This window comes from Gekko japonicus, unplaced genomic scaffold, assembly GCF_001447785.1.
Source record: "Gekko japonicus isolate JY-2015 unplaced genomic scaffold, Gekko_japonicus_V1.1 scaffold21, whole genome shotgun sequence".
NCBI classification, from domain to species: Eukaryota; Metazoa; Chordata; class Lepidosauria; order Squamata; family Gekkonidae; genus Gekko; species Gekko japonicus.
In genome coordinates, this window is record NW_015173122.1 from 2228894 (window position 1) to 2252192 (window position 23299).

Below are 23299 nucleotides of genomic sequence, written 5' to 3' on the forward strand. Positions count from 1 at the left end.
CTCCCCCCCCCCCCCGGCATCCATTTCAGAACATTGCACCCCTTGTATTCTGTGCCGATCAGCCACGGCAACCCACTCACATCTGGTGACGTGGATCAGAATCCCTACTTAAGCCGATAATACTATAGATGCCTTGCCGTGAACTCCTTTTTCAAGATTGAGTTTGGCTGAAAAGTACCTTGTTAAAGAACCTGGGCCTGACTTTCCAGCAGGGTGAATAAAAATCAATTATATTTTTTTAAGTAAAAATATATATATATATAGGATTTTAAAAAAATTAAATCAGATTTTTAAAATAAATGCTTTTGGAGGGAAAATCTATCTAAAGAGTCCAAAGATTATTCATCAGGAAATACGGATTCGTTTTTAACTATGTAGCATGAGGCTGCATATTCATGCAATGTTTAAATTTTTTGGTAAATGAATTCCATTAACCCATTCAGAATGTCATGCGCTTCCAGAGGTTTCTGTACGGTTATAGGGCAGTTTTTCTGTCTAGAAGATATTATCACAGATGCTTGGTTTTACAGTTCTCAGATCTGTGAATTTGTGTCTGCAGAGATCACATGCCTCCTCTTCACAGTAAAAAATGTTGTAAAATAAACATACCGAGTTAAGGGACCTCTGTCCTATTGGTGCTCTGCAAATCTATGCATAAAGAATCAACCTCTTATCTCTTAAGTGTTAAATTTCAAGAAGTTCAATGAATATAAGATGGTTGGGGTGGAATAGGTCTGGATAAGGAGGAGATGTTAAGACCTAAGCTGAGAAGGGCAAGAAGTACAAATGAAAATGAAACTTTTTAGCAGAATACTCCAGAAATCTTCAGATCTTTGTGAGTGTATCCTCATGGATGTTTAAACAAATACAAGAATACATATGTGGTATAATGTTATTGTTTTAGTGAAATAAAACAATTTAAATGGTTATTGTTAATGATTATTTTTCTTCTTCCAGTAAGGTACAGCAGAAAAGTTGTCCAAATATGAATTATTAACCTATTAAACCCTAGACAGTTCACCTCGCAATGATTTCATAATTACCTATTTCAAGTGGCAAATAACTAAATATAACTAAAACTAACTAACTAACTAAATATAACTAAAACTAACTAACTGATATAACTAAAACTAACCTGAAAAGTTATTTCACTAAAATGAAACCTTCATCTAGGTTGTAAATATTAAGGACAACAAGAATGAGCCTTTAAGTAAAAAACCATGATTTAAACTGAGTCTTACTGATTAGTGATTTAAATTGTGATTTAAATTATTTAAATCAAATCCACCCTGCTTTCCAGATCTACACATATAACAGACTGCAAGAGTGAAACGACTTGCAGAGCCTGGTATGATGAGAAGTGGCTATGTGGGAATACCTGACAAAAAATACATTCGTTGCTGTAGATATTCCGGGTTGTGTGGCTGTGGTCTTGGCATTGTAGAACCTGATGTTTCGCCAGTAACTGTGACTGGCATCCTCAGAGGTATAACACATTTCATAGAACATATTTCAACAGCCAATCCACATACAAAAGAACCTCCTCAGGAAACAGGAAACCTCCTCAGGAAACAATCCATATACAAAAGAACCTCTCAGGAAAGCTCCTCCATTAGCATGTTCATAGCCTGGGGAACTCCTACAAGATAATGACTTAGCTTTACCCCACCTTCTGGAGTAGATATAAATTACCTGCCTACCATTTTCTTGTCACTATGACACAGAGAATACTCCATCTTTCTGTGTTATACCTCTGAGGATGCCAGTCACAGTTACTGGCAAAACATCAGGTTCTACAATGCCAAGACCACGGCCACACAACCCGGAAAATCTACAGCAACTAGTGAACTCTGGCGTGAAAGCCTTCACCAACATAAAAAATATATTGTTTTGCTTTCCCCGTTTAGGGGTTGGGAAGACATGGACCAAGACTGGAGTGGGTGACATGAAGTTTCTCATGAAAAGTCAAAAAAATAAATAAATGAGGAATGTGTAAGTCACATGGACAATTGTTTAAAGCTGGTAATGTTCGGCAGTGTCAACCCATACAATGCATTAATAAAATAACGGCCTGGAATTTTGATCAGACAGCTGTCTGTTAGGCCAGGGGATTCATTCGACTGTTGGAAGAAGGGTTATTTCTTTACTTTTTGTCCCTGCTCCTCAGAATAATCCCTAACGTGGATATTCTCTACAGTGAACCTCCCGGGAAGAGCCATTGATTCTGCAGCAATTGAGGCAGCTGTCTCTGACTGTGTCAGAAGTTATCAATGCAGTCAGAGATTCTACTCAAGGCTTGTTCTCTGAACTACCTGAGCAATCTCAGCTACCTAAAGACAAAAGCACGGAAACCATAGATTACTTTGCAGGAGAACTTTGAGGTATCAAAATTTCACATGCCAGAGAGCAATCTGAATTCACTAAACATCTTGTAAGTGCAACTTTGTTACAGAATAGCTTGTTTAAAGGCACATAATTTGCAGTTCCCAGAACAAGCCTTGCAGGAAGCAGCAGAGGTCTACCCAATACTACAGAGACAATTTAAGACTGAGTTTTCCATCTTGTACAAGAGGCAACAGCTCCTCCAAATCAAATTTGCTTCAGCAATACTGAACATACTTCTGGACAAAAACCTGGAGACACGCGTGCAGAAACAGTGAAATGAAGAATCGCCATCACCACTCCAACACCTACTACAGAAGCAGAGAGAGCATTTTCTGCTCTGAAAAGAATAAAAAATTTCCTGAGACATCCCATGCCCAAAGACGGGCTCAATGCATTAGCAACACTGTCCATAGAAGAATGGCGGATTAAAGAATTTTCCAGTTCTAATCATAAGACAACTGAACTGTTTGCAAACTGGAAAGGCCTTTGTGCCGACTTCACCTACATGAGGCAGGGAAGAAGGGAAGAAGGTAAGAAAGATGGAAGCCATCAGTCCGCATCCCAAAATACTGAACAGAGAGCAGCTCATTAACATTATTCACCTACTCGGCTTTTTTGTGTGATAGTAATGTTTCTTATAGTGATGTCTTAATGTTTGTGTAGCTTTTTGCACTCAGTCTACATCGCATGATTTTAATGTAAAGTATTTTAATAAATTAAAAGAAATTAAAAATACGTCCAGCTTTAGAAGACTATTTGGCAGCATCTACCTTTCTGAGTTCATACATGGGACAAGGTGGAGCATCTGCTTGGCACGCAGAAGGTCCCAGATTCACTCCCCAGCATCTCCAGTTGAAAAGGATCTGGCGGTAGGTAATGAAAAGCATCTCAGCCCGAGACCCTGGAGAACAGCTGCCGGTCTGAGTAAATACTGACTTGTGATGGACCAGTGGTCCAATTCAGTATACGGCAGCTTCATGTATTCGTGCAACATGTCCACACCAATGCTCCCTCTAAGCTGTGGAGTCTTGTGAGCAAAAATTCTACTTTGTGAGCTACTGGCATTAAAGTTGTGAGCAAGCGATTTGGCTGCTGCATAAATTAGTTTGCTCTGGAGCCCCCCTTCCTGAGCGAGGACAAAAATGTGTGAGCCGGAGGCTAAAAAACTGTGAGCTAGCTCACACTAATTCAGCTTAGAGGGAATACTGGTCCACACTGTGCTAGTCCTTGATTGAGGATAAAGCGGTTGAAAGGGGCGGTGTAGGCCACGCCCTTCTCCCCTTAAAAGAACCAAGGACGGCAGCACTCAAGTTCCCTGAACCAAGGTAAGACAAGTTATTGGTTAAGAATCTGATTACTGTGCTTGAGTGTTCTGAGTGTCGCAAGGGACAAGGATGGGGGACAAAACTAGAGTTAATTTGTTCTCTATCCGCCCGCCATTTGCTGTCTGGTGCCCTCCAAGCCCCACTGGGCATGAGCCGCCACTGATCATGACGCCAGACTCCTGAGGACAGAATGCACCTCCAAGCGGATGAGGACCGTGGCTTGCCTAGAAAGCTTAGGGAAGGCAATTCCCTAAATGATTTCCATTCGCTTCCTTCAGTATATGTAGGTAGTTGTGAACATTCAGCACAGGCTGTCTCGGCTCTGCTAAGAAAGGAAAATCCATTTACCGTCATCTGCTTTCCTAACTTTCAAGGGTTCTGCTTGCCCTCTGGTGACAAGAGACAGAAAGATGGCCGGCAATCTAATTCCCTTCCTAGAATTCTGTGTTTCCTCTGACCTTGTTTATTTGAAAGAAACCGTTATCTAATCTCCCTGCGGCAACAGAGCCCAAACTGTGCGTGATAAGCAGCACATTAAATAAAAGGCCCTTGGGAGGTGACAGGCAGCACCCATCCAGAGGAACTTACCTGCTGGATGGGATCTGCCTCTGCCTCACATCTCTTCGATCAGCCCCCACCGGTTCTGAAGTGGCAAAGAGAGAACCCTGCCCACTGTTATGTTCCCATGAGTCACTGTTCTGGCCATGCCGCCCCCTGCCCAAGAGGCAGGGCAGAACACTGAACTGAAACAGAAATACCGAGGGGTGAGCTCCTCTGAAGGGAAGTCCTTATTCTGGCAAAGTCTAAAAGAAAACCATTCCAGGTGCAACCCACCCGTGCCTCCAATGCCGATCCAGCGTGCAAGACTGGAAAGCACTCACTCAACTGGGCCATCGGGTACCACTTCAAAAAATGGATCTGAGAATCAGACGGTGGGGGCTAGGACCATACTGCGCGCTACTCTACGAACATGAGGGAATCCCACTGAGGAAGCACCCTAACCCTGGTCAATGACAGACCCAGGATAGGCTTGAAAGGGAGAAGGTGGCTTTAAAGTGGGTAGGGCTACACTGCAATTTTTAGCCCTGCGTACGTTTAGTCGGGCTCAAAAGGAGGCCAGGTTTCTCGGCCCCCCTTCCCAAGAAGCTCCAACTGATCTTTGAACACCCACCCACCCACCACCCCATTCCTTGCTTTCATTTCCCTTTGTTGCTGTATAGTGCATGTCAAAGCAGCCAAGACACACTTTATTTTTGCATAGCTCAGGGTCCTCTTACTAGGTTAGAGCAGGAAGCTGGGGGGGGGGGGAGGTCTCAGGCATAGATTTAGGGGTGCTCTGGCCTGGATAGCCCAGGCTAGCCTGCTCCCATCAGATCCTGGAAGGTAAGCAGGGTTGGCCCTGGTTAGGATTGGGATGGGAGACCACTGAGGAATACTGGGGTTTCTATGCAGAGGCAGGCAATGGCAAACCACTTCTGAATGTCTCTTGCCTTGAAAACCCTATGGGGTTGCCGTAAATAGGCTGTGACTTGACAGCAAAAAACAACAAACACAGATTTAGGGATATACCCACTTCTGCAAACACAGGTGAGGAAGCATTAAGGGAGTCAGGCAAGTTCAACAGCAAGGTGTTTCACAGTCACAAGCAGCTTAAAGACCTCCTTCACAATTTTTAATACAACTTGGCTTCCTAAAAGAGGTAAAGAGAAACCCAGTTATGAAGGCAGAATGCCAGCTGAGGTGCGAGGGCCAGCCGGTGTATTGCACAGAAGTTTCACCTGCAAAATTCCTCACAGGCCCAATAATGCACAGCAAGCGGCTGGCTTTGAAAGAACATTCATTCCCTGGAAGTTAAGGTAGCTGACCTAGAGAAGTTGAGAGAGCAGAGAAGGGTGTAGACAGGACCTTCAGAAATGGGCTAGACTTGGCATCCTGCCCCCAGGCTTCCTTGATGGAGTCCATCTACCTCATGTTGGGCCTTCCTCTATCCCTGTTGCCTTCAAGGTTTCCTAGCATTATTGTCTTTTCCAGTGAGTCTGGTCTTCTCATAATGTGAGAACAAGTATAAAGAAAACAGTCGTGAGCGTCTGACCCACAAATCAAGCAGTCAACAAGACTTGCAAAAAATGCTTCCTGTGTATTACAGTCTAAATTCCTACAAGGCATAAGAAAATCCTAGAACATACATACATAGTCAAAGATACATAATCAACGTCGTCTCCAGATTATATAATGTTTCAAAATTGGATCTTCCTCAGGCATATTAGAGTGGTACAAAAGCTCTCTTGCTCTTAAAGTGCTTTACAACAAGTCATAAAAGATAATACAGTTAATTCAAATAGGACGCTGATCTCAATATGTTCAGGCTCAGATATGCTGCTAAGCTTCTAATGGATCCCAGGCGTCTGAGCCTGAACATATTGAGATCAGCATCCTATTTGAATTAATTGTACTATCTTTGTTGTAAAGCACTTTAAGAGCAAGAGAGCTTTTGTACCACTCTAATATGCCTGAGGAAGATCCAATTTTGAAACGTTATATAATCCGGAGACGACGTTGATGATGTATCTTTGATTATGTAAGTTTGTTCTAGGATTTTCTTATGATTTGTAGGCATTTAGATTGTAATACACAGGAAGCATTTTTTGCAAGTCTTGTTGAGTGCTTGATTTGTGGGTCAGGCTCTCACGACTGTTTTCTTTATACTTCTTCTCTGATTAAGTCGTGTTTGTCCACATTTGTCTTGTTCTCATAATGTGACCCAGGTTCAAATCCTTACACTGCTGAGAAGGTCACGGGGTGACCCTGGGCCAGTTACACACACTCGGCCTAACCCACCACACAGATCGTTAGGAGGATGAAACAGGAAAGGGGGAACCTCGTACAGCATTCTGAGTTCTTTCGAATGCCTTGAAGAGTGGTGCTGGAGGGGATTCTGGTGCTGGTGAGATTCTGGGAAGCTGCACCCAGTCCGGCATTTTGCTTTTCTGAGCCTCCACAAACCTGGGCTGCCCTTGCAGCCTCACTCATGACTTGGTGTCACACTTATCTGGTAGACAATGAGATTATATTTTACCAACCTTTAGCACTAGAACTCATTCAAGACTGCTCCTGTAAGCAACGCACGATGCTTTTAACAAAGTCTGCCTTTTAAGTACAGTGCCAACTTCCTCTAGTCTAATCCACTGTGTAAAGAGTTTCGCCTGCAAAATTCCTCACAGGCCCAATAATGCAGAGCAAAGCAGCCCCAGCGGGAAGAGAGAAATAAAGGAAGGATTAAAGAGATCTTTCAAGGTTCTACTTCACAAAGAACTGCAAGCTCTGTTTTCTCTTCCTGGAAATGGGATAGAGTCGTATATTGATTGCATCTTAAATAAATACAAAGCTTTACTTGCACCAAATACGAAGTGAGAAAATTTTATATAAGAATCTACAAGGTTAGAGAAAGCAGGTTGCCATGTATACTGTAGACATACATAGTATTCTCAAGGATAGATCCATGAGTGAAATGTTTAATTTCAAACACCATCAAAGCCTTTGGTTATAAGCCCCAAAATGCCCTTAAATCACCTTACATGGTACAGATGGCAGTCATCACCATCAACTGTCACTGGACTGCTACTATATCTCTGCTCGCCTGGTCTTCAATACAAGTGGCACAATGGATTAGTATTGGCTCGCCATCGTTTTTTTGATCCGGACTCTTACAGCTATGGTTTTAGAACGTTGTTTTATTGTTATATTTATGTCGTGACCTGCCCTGAGCCCGCTTACAGGGGAGGGTGGGATATAAATAAAATTAATTAAAATAAATAAAGCTTCATTCTATACCAAAATACACTGCTAGTCCCATTGTTCCTGTATGAGACTATTCTGTCCTACATATGAACATAAGAAAAGCCAATGCTGGATCAGGCCAATGGCCCATCCAGTCCAACACTCTGTGTCACACAGTGGCCAAAAATATCAGGTGCTATCAGGAGGTCCAGCAGTGGGGCCAGGACATTAGAAGCCCTCCCACTGTTGCCCCCCCAAAGCACCAAGAATATAGTGCATCACTTACCCCAGACTGAGAGTTCCTATCTATAGTAAAGGTAAAGGTTTCCCTTGCTTGAAAGCCAGTCGAATCTGACTCTAGGGATGTAGTGCTCATCTCCGTTTCCAAGCCGAAGAGCCAGCGCTGTCCAAAGACATTTCCGTGGTCATGTGGCCGGCATGACTAAATGCCGCGGCGCATGGAACACTGTTACCTTCCCACCGAAGGGGTACCTATTTATCTACTTGCAATTTATTGCTTTCAAACTGCTAGGTTGTCAGGAGCTGGGACCAGAGACAGGAGCTCACTCCATCATGCAGCACTCGTGTCTTGAACTGCCGAACTTCAGGTCTGCAGTTCAGCGTCTTAACCACTTGAGCCACCACAGCCTATACTTGTGGCTAATAGCCACTGATGGACCTCTGCTCCATATGTTTATCCAATTCCCTCTTGAAGCCACCCATGCTTGCAGCCGCCACCACACCACCACCTCCTGTGGCAGTTAATTCCATGTGTTAATCACTCTATGGGTGAAGAAGGACTTCCTTTTATCTGTTCTAACCCAACTGCTCAGCAATTTCATGGAGTGCCCACGAGTTCTTCTATTGTGAGAAAGGGAGAAATTCCTGTTGTAATACACTCTCTTTTGCTTACTACAAAACCTGTGGTGCCCGTTTTCAACTTTTATCTTTCCTACCTCTCCGATAGCCAAAACAAAGATACATGGGCTAAGGCAGGAGGGTTCCCCAATGTGGTGCCAATCGGCACCATGGTGCCCACTAATTTTTTTTTTTTACAAAGTGGGCAGTGCCAGCTGAGTTCTGTGCAGCAAGGCTCTTGGTTAGCCACTGGAGATCCGACTGGCTGTGCAGACTTTCAAAAATGCTGCCTTGACAGCAGCCGCCACCACAGCACAAGGCTCTTTAGTGTACGGCTGAAGGTAAGCTGTGGCGGATAGTTCTGTGGCTGACTTCACCTCCGGTAGCAGACGTTTTGTGGCTGTGCCCTGCCCACCATGCTGTGTCAAAATTCCGAAGAGAAGAGATTGGATTTCTACTCCGCCCTTCACTACCCAAGGGAGTCTCAGAGTGGCTTACAAACTCCTTTCCCTTCCCCTCCCCACAACAGACACCCTGTGAGGGAGGAGGGGCTGAGAGAGCTCTGACAGAAACTGCTCTTTTTCAAGAACAGCTCTTATCAGAACTATGGCTTGCCCAAGGTCACCCAGCCAGGTGCAAGTGGAGGAGTGGGGAATCAAGCCTGGTTCTCCCAGGTTAGAGTTTGCACACTTAACCACTACACTACCCCAAAGGTACCCAAGGTTCAAAAACGTTAGGGACCCCCTGTGCTAAGGTAACAAAGCATAGTTTTCAGCACTCTCTCTCTCTTGTACTGGATATATTCACAATTTTACTTACAGAAAACTAAGGCATTTAAATATTTAAATCTAATGACTCTGCCAAATGTTATTTTGAAACAGTGCATTTTATATTGCCAATGCAACAAAAGTTCAGTCTGGAACAGTACTGCATTAAAAAAAACCAAAAACCCACCACCACCACCCCCAGCTTCAAAATTTCTGGAACTTTTACATCTCTGGAGAAGCTTCATGAGGAGGGTTTTTCTTGGCTTTCTGAATATCAAAGGATTTATAACAAGGGGGGAGGGAGAGACTTGTGGTCCACCAATCCTGCAGAACTCGTGAGATGGGTGGAACGAATGAGGCACCATTTCTCTCTGACACTAAGTGGCAACATCAATAATCGAGCCCCCGCCCTGATCTGGATATCCCGGGCAAGCCCGATCTCGTCAGATCTTGGGGGTTAAGCAGGCGAATAATTGGAAGGGAGGCCTCTGAGGAATACCAGCAGACGGGAGGCGGGGCAGGCTATCAAGCCACCTCTCTGAAACATTCGACCCCCACTAGGGGTCACCAGAAGTCACCATGATTTCCAGGCGTGCAAGCATGCACACACACAAATATGCACCAAAAAAATTATCAAGCCCCACCCTCTCTATTGACTGGCCACCGCTAACCTGCACAGCTCAAAGTGACAAGAGCCTGGTCGTCTGTGGTGAGTCGGGATAACAACAAAGTGACCAGGCAAGCAAACTTCATAAAAATTAGCAGTTCTTAACTCTCTTTTTAGAAGAGGAGGAGAGATTGGATTTATACCCCGCCCTTCACTTGGGAGTCTCAGAGCGGCTTACAAACTCCTTTCCCTTCCCCTCCCCACAACAGACACCCTGTGAGGTGGGTGGGGCTGAGAGAACTCTGACACAAACTGCTCTTTTTCAAGGACAGCTGTGCCAGAGCTTGTGACTGACCCAAGATCACATCAGCAGGTGCAAGTGGAGGAGTGGGGAATCAAACCCGGTTCTCCCAGATTAGAGTCCGCGCACTTAACCACTACACCAAACTGGTCTCTATAAGCAGGAAAAACGTGTGGGCTTCTTTAGCAGGCTGCGTGACACTCTCAAAATCCTTTCTGAAGCATCTGGGATGCACCAAGGAGCCAGAAGAGAAAGCAGCATCAGCTTCCTCCTGGCCTGCAAAAAGTCTTCCTTGTCCAGTTGCTTAGAGGAGACTGACTCGCAACAAGCAAGCAGGAAGATGGAGGTCCTTCCAACTCTATGACTGTATCACAAAGAGCTGTGTGCAGCGGCCCAAAAGCATCTGCTCACTGGCTCCCACCTTCATGCACAGGGCTCCGAATGTCAGAGCTCGCCTGCAAACGCCTGCCTGCTCCAAACACGTTAGAGGGCTCTTCCCTTTGACAGGTCAGCGTTGGACCTTTTACAGTTTTCTAAGCTTCACTGGGTAAAAATTAAAATTGGAAGAAAATTGTGACCTTTCTTGCTTAGCCAGCAAACTGGAACTCAATGCCCTTTTCTCTTCCACACTTCCTTGAAAGAGCTCAAAGCGGTCTAGGTATTCTATTCTTGTTTCACAGCCCCTTTGATTAAATGGGTTAGGCCAAGAGAGAGGGAACCTGCCCTACTGTCCCATATCCTAAGAGAATCCCATGGGGGGGGGGCACTCTGGCTCAGAGAGGCAGGTGCTGCAAGAATTATGTGAGCCTTTAACACCTGATTTTATTTAGGACTGCATTTGACTAATTTAGTTCTCCATTTATTGGCAGTCCTAATATCTGGTTTTAAATTGTGGTCTTCTGTGTATTTTTTAAAAAAATAATTGTTGCTTTATGTACATGGTAAGATGCCTTGAGTTCCTCAAGGTAGAAAGGAAGCTAATAAATGTTATAGATAAATTGGGTCTTTTGACTGCAGCAGGAGTTACTAAGCTGCCCTTCTGGAACAGAACTAAATGACCTCTTTCTCCTCGGGAAGGATGCACAGTGGCACAGCAATCATCGTCTCGAGGAACAACAACGGAGTGGTTAATTGGGGAATAAAGTACTTTGCCTTTCCCTCGATGGCCATTTCATCTTCCCTGTCATCTTAGGCTTGGGAGTGCAGTAAAGCAGTTGCTGTCCCATAGGGTCTTACGTTAACAAAGGGAGGGCACTCCACCTGATATTTGCTCAGGAAGACTTGAGAACGACTTACCCTTTTTGCCCTCCCCTGATCCTCATGCACTGTCTCTCTCAGCCACGAGGGCAGAGGAGGCTGAGGCATCCCTATGTCAGAAGGGATGACATCGTGTCTACTTTTCTGCAATTTCATCAGTCTTTCTGGAGATTTATTTATTTATTTTATTTATCCTTCGACTTGCTACCCCGCTCGAACCCCCTGGGGGGTCTCTGAGCGGCTACAGTTACTCACTTATCCCTAACCTATTGCCACATGTACTAGGGGTGGGGACTCCCTACCAGCACCCTGTGGAGGACTTTTTTCCTGCAGGTCTTCTTCCTCCGTGTCGGCTTGTCGGCTTTGGCTTTTTCTGGCTTCCGGTTCTCGTCGCGGTCCCCAGTAGTGGGTCAGTAGGCCCCTCTGACGCACAGCACGCTTCGGCGCAGCTCCGGCTCTGTCCTTCTCAGCTTCGCCGCGCCTGCGCTCTCCACGGCCATCACGTCTTCCTGGCTCCGCCTTTCCGCTGTGCCTGGACTGCCGAAGATGTTGGACTTGGTCGCCATCTTGCCGAACGCTGTCCCGCCGCTTTACCGCTCGTCAGCGCCAACGCCACTCCACGACCCCCTCGATGGGGGAGGGTGCCCCCTACCCTCTAAGGTAGGTACCCAGTTTATCTACTCGCATATTAGATGTTAAGTCATGCTTTCGAACCGCTGGGTTAGCGGGAGCTGGGACCAAGGCCAGGAGCTCACTCTGGCCGTGGTGGGATTCGAACAGCTGTAACAGCTGTTCATAGATGTTACTAGCAGGCATTAACTGCCTGCGCCACCGCTCCCTGTTAGGAGATACTTCTATATCAGGAGGCAAGGAAGGAATCAAATAAATCTTGAATCGGAGGCTGGTGCCAAAAAAAGGTGGGGGGACTATAGAATATTCTGCAAATCTGGCTCCCAACCTATTTAAATGACTTAAGCTGTCTTTGGCTAACCAGTGCCAACAGAGAGATGGGAGAATGTGGCCCTGTTGATCTGTCTGTGGCTCTCAGGTGCCATATGCTGTTTCTGAGCCTCTCAGGTAAGCGGCCACCCCAGTATTCTTCAACACCTGGCTGTGGAGGCACTGTGGTCCCACTCCCAACTTGACAGGGCAGTTCAGTTCCGGAAGGGAATACCGCTTTGCATAGTGCATTGCACAATTTTTATTATATGTAATTTTATTTGTTCCATATCCTACAAGAAACTGCTGGGAGACATTGTTCAGAGGTTTAGGGAGAGGCGAGAGCCGTATCCAGATGACACTCAACTCTATTTCCCCTCTCCATCTAAGCCAACTGTGGCAGGAGGAGTGGCGAATAAGTGGCTGGAATCACCAATGGGACGGATAAGGTTTAATAAACTGAAGCCGAAGATAGAGATGCTGTCAATAGGTAGTTTACCTGATTGTGGGGGTTACATTAAACTGATGGTGTTGCACCCCCCCCATAAGCTCCCTGTCTGCAGGTGTTGTTGAATCCCACATGTGGCCCAAAGCATGAAGCACCTTCCACAAATGTCACCAGGAAAGGCCATGGCACAGTGATCGAACGGTATGCTAGCTACAGCCCTCCTGAGAAAGGATGATTTTGCTACAATCATTCATGCTTTAGTAATATCCAGGGTAAATGACGAATACATTATTTGAGAAATCTTTTCTTTGAAACTGCAAATGGGTCAAAACCTGGCAAACAGCTTGTTAAGACAGGTTTGCTACAGTGAACAAACACGTTTCTCTGGTGGGTCAAAGATCTTCCCAGGGGCATTCAATTTCTTTTTGAGTGGAGGTCACTGCTTTTGTTGTTGTTCAGTTACACAGTCGAGTCCGACACTTCACGACCCCATGGACCACATCACGCCAGGCCCTCCAATCAGTTGTTCCATATCCGGTTCTAACTGTCGCTTCTTGACCCTTATACAGGTTTCTCAGGAGACATGTGAGGTGGGGTCTGGTACTCCCATCTCTTTAAGGACTTGCCACAGTTTGCTTGTGGTCCACACAAGCAAAGGCTTTAGCATAGTCAATGAAGCAGAAGTAGATGTTTTTCTGGTACTCCCTTGCTTTCTTCATAATCCAGCGAATGTTGGCAATTTGATCTCTAGTTCCTCTACCTCTTCAAAACCCAGCTTGTATTTCCGGCAGTTCTCTGTCCATGTACTGCTGAAGTCTAGCTTGTAGGATCTTGAGCATGACCTTGCTAGCGTGTGAAATGAGTGCAATTGTGAAATAGCTTGAACATTCCTTGGCATTGCCCTTCTTTGGGATTGGAATGTAAATTGACCTTTTCCAATCCTGTGACAACTGTTGTGTTTCCCAGCGATCACACTGTCGTGGTTGTCAAGGAAACTGAGATACTTCTTGTATAGTCCTTCTGTGTATTCTTGCCACCTCTTCCTAATCTCTTCTGCTTCTGTTAGGTCCCTACCATTTTTGTCCTTTATCATGGCCAGCTTTGCACAAAAGGGTCCCTTAATTTCTCCAATTTTCTTGAAGAGATCTCTAGTCCTTCCCATTCTATTGTTTCCTTCTATTACTTTGCATTGTTCATTCAGGATGGCTTCCTTATCTCTCCTTGCTGTTTTCTGGAAATCTGTATTCAGTTGGGTAAATCTTTCCTTTTCACTTTTGCCTTTTGCTTTCCTTCTTTCCTCAGCTATCTGTAAAGCCTCATCAGACAGCCACTTCACTTTCTTGCATGTCTTTTTCTTTGGGGTGGTGCTGTCTGCTGCTTCCCGTACAATGTCACAAACCTCCGTCCATAGTTCTTCAGGCACTCTATCAAATCTAGTCCCGTAAACCTATTCTTCACCTCCACTGTATATTCATAAGAGATGTGATCTAAGTCAAACCTGAATGGCCTAGTGGTTTTCCCAATTTTCTTCAGTTTAAGCCTGAATTTTGCAATGAGTAGCTCATGACCTGAGCCACAGTCAGCTCCAGATCTTGTTTTTACTGACTGTATGGAGTGTCTCCATCTTTGACTGCAAATTATATAATCAATCTGATTTCGATGTTGCCCATCTGGTGATGTTCATGTGTAGAGTAACCTCTTAGGCTGTTGGAAGAGGGTGTATGCTATGACCAGCACGTTTTCTTGACAAAACTCTGTTAGCCTTTGCCTGACTTAATTTTGTTTTCCAAGGCCAAACTTGTATGTTATTCCGGTTACATTCTGACTTCCTACTTTAGCATCCCAGTCCCCTATGACAATGACATCTTTTTTTGGTGATAGTTCTAGGAAATGTTGTAGGTCTTCATAGAACCGGTACGGAGTACGGCTAGTGTTGACTATAAAGCTGAAAAGCCATGGGGGCCAGGGTCTACTGAAGATGAGTGGGAGAAAGGTGGAATAAAGCCAGCATGATGTAGTGGTTAGGAGCGGAGGACTTTAACTTAGAGAGCCAGTTTTGATTCCACACACACTCCTCCTCATCCTTTTCTCAGAACTCTCGCCCCACCAACCTCACAAGGTGCCTGTTGTGGGGAAAGGGAAAGACCATTGTAAGCTGCTTTGAGACACTTAAGGGTAGAGAACAGCAGGGTACAAAAACCTACTCTTCTTCTTTAAAAAAACAGATATGGCTGCAAACCTACTCTTCCTCTTTTTTAAAAAAAACAAACAAAAAAACAGATAAGGCAAGCAGCCAGGCCACATAGGAAGGCTCTTGAACAGCAATAGGCCACATGAGAAGACTTATGAAAGTTTCCAGGCCAGGCTACTTTGTGGGCTGCGCAATTAGGAGATTGGCTCTTGCTGCCGACAGATCACTTTTGCTGAGGTCGGCTTGCACGGCAGCCAGGTCAAGTGAGAACTCCATGGTAACAGAGCAGAGGTTTCTGCCTCTGTAAAACCACTCTGTGTTACAAGCTACAAAAAAAGAGTATGCACCTGGCCACACTCTAGCTTCTATGTGCCAAGAGTTCCACGACGCAGGACTCCCACATCTGCAGCAAAGCACCGTCCCACTTTGACAAAGCCGACACAGAGACCGTCTCAGCAGAAGCAGCAGAGCAGGTGTGGCAAAGAATAATCAGTGACGAGCTACTGAGATAAATGCAGCTTTAAAGAATGTGAGAAAATAGTAAGACATAAGCAAATACTAAAATTACGTACTTTCATGCCCGGGCCTTCACCTCCCCTTATTGCATTCCACCTACATACGGAGAGGCTGCTACTGCCATTTTACAGTCTGCAGAGCTGCTCTGTGTAAATTGAACATGGACTTCTAGCACTCTGAACCAAAATGATCCATTCAAGAGTTATTCATTCCACCGCTCTGTGTTTTTTTTACTCTGAGACCATAGCAACTGGCACAGCAGAGCAGGTCCTCCCCCCTGACCATTTCCCACTCAAAACAATCTCCTCCCAAGTCACTTTTGACCAAAAGATTCAAACAATTCACAAAAGGGTCTCCCAACCTGCCTGCATACTCCTTTACTCTCTTTTCGAAACACCTTATGAACATACAACGCTGTCTTATACAGATGCAGACCCCTGGTCCAGTCAAGCTCAGTAACATCCATAGTGACCAGCAGAGGTTTTTTCCCAGAATCTCAGTAGAAAAAGGCCTTTCCCAACACCTGAGATGCCGGTGATTGAACCTCTGACCTCTTTTACACAAAGCGGCTGCCTCCCATCCATAGTGACCAGCAGAGGTTTTTTCCCAGGATCTCAGTAGAAAAAGGCCTTTCCCAACACCTGAGATGCCGGTAATTGAACCTCTGACCTCTTTTACACAAAGCGGCTGCCTCCCATCCATAGTGACCAGCAGAGGTTTTTTCCCAGGATCTCAGTAGAAAAAGGCCTTTCCCAACACCTGAGATGCCGGTGATTGAACCTCTGACCTCTTTTACACAAAGCGGCTGCCTCCCATCCATAGTGACCAGCAGAGGTTTTTTCCCAGGATCTCAGTAGAAAAAGGCCTTTCCCAACACCTGAGATGCCGGTGATTGAACCTCTGACCTCTTTTACACAAAGCGGCTGCCTCCCATCCATAGTGACCAGCAGAGGTTTTTTCCCAGGATCTCAGTAGAAAAAGGCCTTTCCCAACACCTGAGATGCCGGTGATTGAACCTCTGACCTCTTTTACACAAAGTGGCTGCCTCCCACTGAGCTGTGGCTCCTCCCTCAATGAGGACTAGAATTTGTACAGCGCCTGCAAGCATTCAAAGTTCTTCACATGGCTTTATCTTGTTGTAACTGTTAAGGCAACGTTTCAAGAGCACAATGCCCAGGACAGCAACTATTCCTTCCCTTGTTCATTTATAACCTGGCTTTACACACAACATGGCTAACAAAGCAACAAGTGGCAAACAAAGCCCAATATAACACGCAATCCGCGAGAAAAAAAAAAGTAGGGCCAGACGTTCCACCAAACGCCCTTCGAAATTCATTTATTTCACATGCCTTTTGGAAGGCAGGAAGTGAGGGTGTTCTCTGCATGCGTTCTCGTAAACCATTCCAAAGGGCAGGTCCTGCCACAGAAAAAGCAGACCCTACTGGCCAAACAGACAGCCCAGAGAGGAGGCATCCCAAGGAGAGGGCTGTCCAAAGAGCACACCTGGTGCATAGCAGTATACCCAGAGGTGGACTTAAAAGGTGATGACTTGCACTTCGAATGGGGCACAGAAGCAAACAGGTAACCCGTGTCTTCAGTGAAGGGGCTGACCGCAGGCAGACGTCTCGCTGCCACCTTTTGAACCAATGGAAGAGTCAGAGCCCCACATACATACTGTCACAGTAGCCCAACCTGGATGTTATGGCAGTAGGGACAGCAGAGTCTAAATAAGGGGCCAGGACACAACCTAGCCGTAACTGAAATGTGGCATTCCCAACTTCAGAACCCACTTGTTTATGTTTATCCTTCAACACGGCCTATTTGGCCTTTTTATCTCAGTTCTCTCTTGTCCAAGCCAAACGGTGCTCTCACTTCTGACGCACCAGCCAGACAGCCCCCAGTATGAATTAGTGCAGGCTAATAAGACTTCTGCTGACCTGGACGGCCCAAGCTAGGCTGATCTCGTCAGATCTCAGAAGGTGAGCAGGGTCGGTCCTGGTTAGTATTTGGATGGGAGACCACCAAGGGAGTCCAGGGTTGCTACACAGAGGCAGGCAGTGACCAAGCCACCTCTGTTCGCCTCTTACCTCGAAAAACCTGTGGAGTTGCCGTAAATCTGCTGTGACTCAATAGCACTTTGCACACAATAAGGCTTCATCAGATATTTTCGAATTGTTCGCCCCTCTCCTTTTCAAGACGAGCTCACTCTACGACACTGCGGCAGCACGAGTGGGCCCTCTAGACTACTGATTTTCAGCCAGCTCCTGCAAGGGAGCCATCTACGCTCAATCGCTCAAAAATAAGCCAGGCAAGTACTCTCAAGTAAATCAGTTCTGATCTCCACTCCCTTCCTATACCCATATCCAGTTCAGCTCCTTAGGGGAAAAAAGGGGGGGGGTTTGCACTGCAGAACATAACAATGGACACTGCAGCCCTGCACCCTTGGAATCTCCACCTCCATTACTGATGGGTTTTGAAAGCACACTTGAAGTTGTAGACAAACTCATGGAGGCCTGAGGGTGGCTGACCAAGACTTGAAGAGGTCAGCCAGTCTTCATTACAGCCCGTAGGCCATTCAGAAGCGGAAAGAACACTGTGATAAAATTAGTAACCTATGTTAAAAGTCAAGGGGCGATGCACCAAAAGCACACCTCCTTCGCCCTTTCACATACTTTATGGAAAATAAATGATAATAAAAATAAGCAATAAGCTAGGCAGAGAGAAAGCTCACGGCCTGCTCCCACGGCCAGGGTCAAGCGAACAACAGTGTCGCTGGCTGCCACCAGTGCAGTCGACCTCAAAACAAAAATACCTGGTAAACAGAGATCCTCCGTCAGATTCAGAACTGGAACACCCAGGCCCAAGTAGAGGAAAAAGAAGGGCCCATCTGCACCCATCTCCCACACCAAGGCAACGCAACAAATGTGCCCTGGGAGCAGAGCAGGGCCGTGGCATTTGCTACACCCACCCTATTGTCTCGGGGAGACACATAACTTGCCAGAAAAGGAAATATCTGCAAAGACTCCATTCATCTGAACTTTTGCAAATCACATGCGGGGAAAAACACAGGAAGATTTTTGTATGCTGGAGCCCCAGGCAGGGATCACAAGCTCCTTTATCCAAGACAACAGTGCTTAAGTAAAGCTGCCCCTGGCTTAGCAGTTTGCCTTCCCAGAGTCAAAATAAACTGATAATGCAACTGAACTAGCTTTGAGGGGGGGGGGAGGCTATTTATTCCTTGTCAAAAGCACCATTTGGTCAGTTCTACTGATTATACTTAAAACATTTTCAGACAGAACATGCCCCATTGATGCCAAGTGGGGCAGCAGCTTCAAGCAGCGGCATCCCATCCTTTGAGAGAATTCTGGATTCCCCAAATGCTTAACCGGAATATCTCATCCAAAATGAAAGGAGGGGAGGCAAGTGTGCCTCACTAGAAGACACAGAGTTTGCCCTCCAGGACACAGCTTCAAAAGTATGCTGGGGTGTGTTCAAGTCCACACAGGGCAATTAGGCTGGATGAGTGCCTTGGGCAATTCAGGTGCGATACCTGGAATATGAAACTGAATTCTTCTGTCAAAATGGAAAGCGCTCTTTGGAGGCAAGGTGTCTAAAAAAACAACACACTGCCGTTAACAGACCAACTTTTATTAACAGACAAGCAGGCAGACTTTAAAAGCCATGCAGAGTATTTATCAGGTGAATGGAAACTCTACATTTCAGAAAAGCTTAGCAGACAGCACTGACCAAATATTATTTCTAGACTGTCCTTCAGCCAAACCGGTTCGTCAAGATTCCAAAATATTAAATGAATTGTGCAGTTAAAGCCAGAAAGCAAACTGACCAAAGAGATGTTTAGAGTTTTACTAAAAGGGGCTGCTGTCAGGAATGCAGTTACATTCACAGACCCCTGAGATTTCCCCCCAGGCCCAACAGCACAATTCTGGTACCGAGACGTTCTTCCTCTTCTCTTGTTGCCAACTTGCTTAGCTTGCTACCCAACGGTTACTTAGTCAGTGTGATTCAATAACTGGTGTGACAGACTGAGAAATGAGTTCAGTGTCTTCCCCTGGGACCATTCACAAAAGTGTATCATGCATCAAAGGGTGGAGAATAGAAAAGCTGTGACAAAGGTAAGACGATATGCTGGACTGAAATGGGGCAGGAGGGAGAGACAAGAAAAGTCTTTAGAAATGTGACATACTTTCTGGACATTCCCTAGAGGAGACTTACTCCAGTTACACCACTATTTCAGCTTTTGAAAAATAAAAATGCAGGGGCTGTAATCTTAAACTCAAGTACATTAAACAAGCTTCTACTACGCAAAGTGCAATTTACTCCTGAGTTTTTATTAAGAGATTTATACCCAGCTTTTCTTCCCAAAGCAGGTTACAACGTTGTGCTTCCCTGCCCCACTTTATCCTAACAACCCTGTGAGATGGGGCAGGCTGGGAGAGAGTGACTGGCCCCAGGTCACCCAATGATCTTCTGCAGCAGAGGAGGGATTCAAACCAGGATCACCGAGATCCTAGTCTGACACCATCTCCGCCACTCCATACTATGTAGAAGAAGAAGAGATTGGATTTATACTCCGCCCTTCACTACCCAAAGGTGTCTCAGAGCGGCTCACAAACTCCTTTCCCTTCCCCTCCCCACAACAGACACCTTGTAAGCAGTGTTCCCTCTAAGCTGAGTCAACGTGAGCCAGCTCACAGTTTTTTAGCCTCCAGCTCACACGTTTTTGTCTTAGCTCAGGAAGGAGGGCTCCAGAGCCAACTAATGTATGCAGCAGCCAGATCGCTGGCTCACAACTTGTGCCAGTAGCTCACAAAGTAGAATTTTTGCTCACAAGACTCCACAGCTTAGAGGGAACATTGCCTGTAAGGTAGGTGGGGCTGAGAGAACTCTGACAGAGACTGCTCTTTTTCAAGAACAGCTCTGACTGAGAACGGCTCTTTTTTTTCAAGAATAGCTCTGACAAAAATTATGGCTTGCCCAAGGTCATCCAGCCAGGTGCAAGTGGAGGAGTGGGGAATCAAACCCGGTTCTCCCAGATTAGAGTCTGCGCACTTGTCCGCGCACTTAACCAAACTGTGTGTAAACGTGCACAGGATCAGAACATAACAAGGAAAAGGAGGGAACTGAACCCTCAGTGAAGTTAGTTTATCAGGCTTGTTAAATAAACCAAAGCCAACAAAAAATACACATTCCTTGTTTTTGCAAGGGGAGGGAAGGCAACCAGATCATTTAGTCTGCATCCTACATTCCCCCCCCCTTGTGATAGTTACTGAAGCCAATTCTACCATTTATTATTTGTCTAAAACCAAGGACCATTAGATATTTATTATTTGCCTATCTCAGCCTAAAAGCCTCAACTGACGTCCTTACTCCATAGACCTTTGGTCACAGGAGAAGGAGCTCAGCCAAAGGGAAATGAAGCCAAGCAGTGTTTGCATTACAAATTGAAAACCTAGAAGCAGTGCTCTGGGCTGACCCCCACTGAGATCCCATGCTCGCCTACGACATGCTAGGCAAGGGGGAGTTGAAACTGGCTGACAGACATGCCCAGTTTAGATACCCAATAGGCCAAATTTTAAAAAGGGCCTAAAGTCCTTAGCAAACCATACAAAGTTGAAGAGGAAGAAGAGATTGGGTTTATACCCCACCCTTCACTACCCAAAGGTGTCTCAGAGCGGCTGACAAACTCCTTTCCCTTTCCCCTCCCCACAACAGACACCCTGTGAAGTAGGTGGGGCTGAAAGAGCTCTGACAGAAACGGCTCTTTTTCAAGAACAGCTGTGCCAGAACTATGGCTTGCCCAAGGTCATCCAGCCAGGTGCAAGTGGAGGAGTGGGGAATCAAACCCGGTTCTCCCAGATTAGAGTCCGCACACTTAACCACTACACCAAACTGCGCACTTAACCACTACACCAAATTTCCCACAAGATACCATGGGGCTCTACCAAAGAAATCACAACCCACTGCTGGTCTAAAACATGCTGTTGCACACAGCTGCATCTCCTGAAAGCCAGGCAGCCATCACAAATCAAGAGAGAACCATAACTTTCTGAAAATTATACTTCAGGCAAAGGCCAGAAAAGAATCATTATTACCCAGAGCCTCTAAAACTCTGACACTGGTATCCAAAAATATTTTTTTTTCCCAACTCTGGCCAATGGGCAGATGCCAAGCAGTATCCAAAGCACTCGCCAATATTCACAAAGACACTGTAGCTACATGCACTTCCTTAGGAAGATCAGGTCCTACCAATGCATATTTCCTGCAAATGTGAGCAAAAGAAATCCTGAAAGAATTACAGTGACATGACCAGGGCAGGGGAAAACATTCAGAATTGCAAAATATGTCATAGATACCCAAATGTGTGGACATCTCTGGGCACAGATAAGCCTAAAAAATCTATTAAGGTGTCTAAAAACTAGCCATAGGCGCGATAATGCCGGACATGGCAAGCACATGATTGCTTGCCAGCTTGCAGTCTGGAAATTATCATGCAAGCAGCTGCAAACTCTGGGGTATGACAGAAAGACTTTATGATGGCCTTATCTAAGCAGGACACACTTCAGAATTCATTAGTAAAGACCACTACACTATATTAAGTTACTAATGGCAGCTCTTGATTCTTACTACTCATGTTAAATGCCGATTTACAAGGACTCAACCCCTCAGCATCAAGAAAGGTGACTTCCTGTGACATCCCAAATCTTCCCAGCGACAGTCAATGGAGCATGCCCTCTAGCACTGTACACCATGTCCTCTAGCACTGTCCAACAATAAACCTGGAAAGGACAGGAAAGTCATCATAACACCACACAGGCAGGGACAAGGGCTGCCCTTGGAAGGACTCCTCCCACACCTGGTTGCACACCTGGCTTAGAAGAATCTTGATTGGTCTGCCTCAAGGTACTGTCTAGTTCTCAGAAACTATTCCACTTTCTGCTTAACAGAACCCAAAGTCCAGGAGCCCAAGGGACCCAGTTCTGAAGTCTGCTGACCCCTGGTAGTACACACGCAGCCTAAGAACATATTACTAGGTGAAGAAGAGAATCCGAACTGGTTTTCCAAGCCAAAGGCAAGAAGACCAGCCAGCAAGGTCCAGAATGGAAGCAGTAGTTTGATTAGAGTTCCTTCAGTTCCCCTCAGGCAAGCAGCCATGAAATGCCACACATTTCAGCCTCAAAGACTCCCCCCCCCCTTAATTAAACATATACATGCATATTTTGAACAGGGAAAATGCGTTATCTTGCCCTGGCTAAATGTAATCTCAGTGCTAGCTAAATTAGTTTCATGAAAACAGCAATCAAGCCAGGGCAGACTCAGAAACAGGGTCAACGGAACATTCACCAAGATTTAGGAAAAGCAACCTGGGAACGTGTTTTTGCAGAGTCTGTCAAGGCTATTCTCTTAAGTCCAGGAAAGATACCGCAGCCTCAGAATCTGTGGTCTTCATGCATCTGACCTAGCGGGCTTTGGCCCATAAGAGCTTATGCCGGAATAAGTCCGCAAGCCTTTCAGAAGCCACAAGGCTGCCATTTTAGCCTCACGAAACCTCTTCTTCAGCTTCCCAGAAGACTCAGCAAAGGTCTCTTTTCAACTCCATTCCAAATTCACAGCCCAGGCAAGCCTCTCTGTGCTGAAAGGGCTGAGCCTGGAGCATGTGCCAGGTCAGGCCACTGCCAGGCTGACAGAGGTGGGGGGGGGGCTACCTCAGTGCGTCTGAATTCCTGCCTGAAGGCACAGCTGGGGGTGGGGTGGGGGGCTGAGAAAGCACAGCACAGGGGGAAATGTCAGCAGCCTCCAGCTTTTTTAGGGGAACCTCTGAGTCCTCAGCTGCAAGGATCTGAAAACAAAAGACTCAGACCTAGGAAGACCATCTCTTACGCCAAGGATTACAGGCAGGCGAAGCTGGG

General features: G+C 45.8%; 1 protein-coding gene across 1 annotated transcript in view; it reads right to left on the reverse strand.

Moving 5' to 3' along the window:
• Nucleotides 1-23299, reverse strand: part of FAM222B (family with sequence similarity 222 member B) — a 39660-nt gene that overhangs the window by 15759 nt on the left and 602 nt on the right. The window lies entirely within an intron of this gene.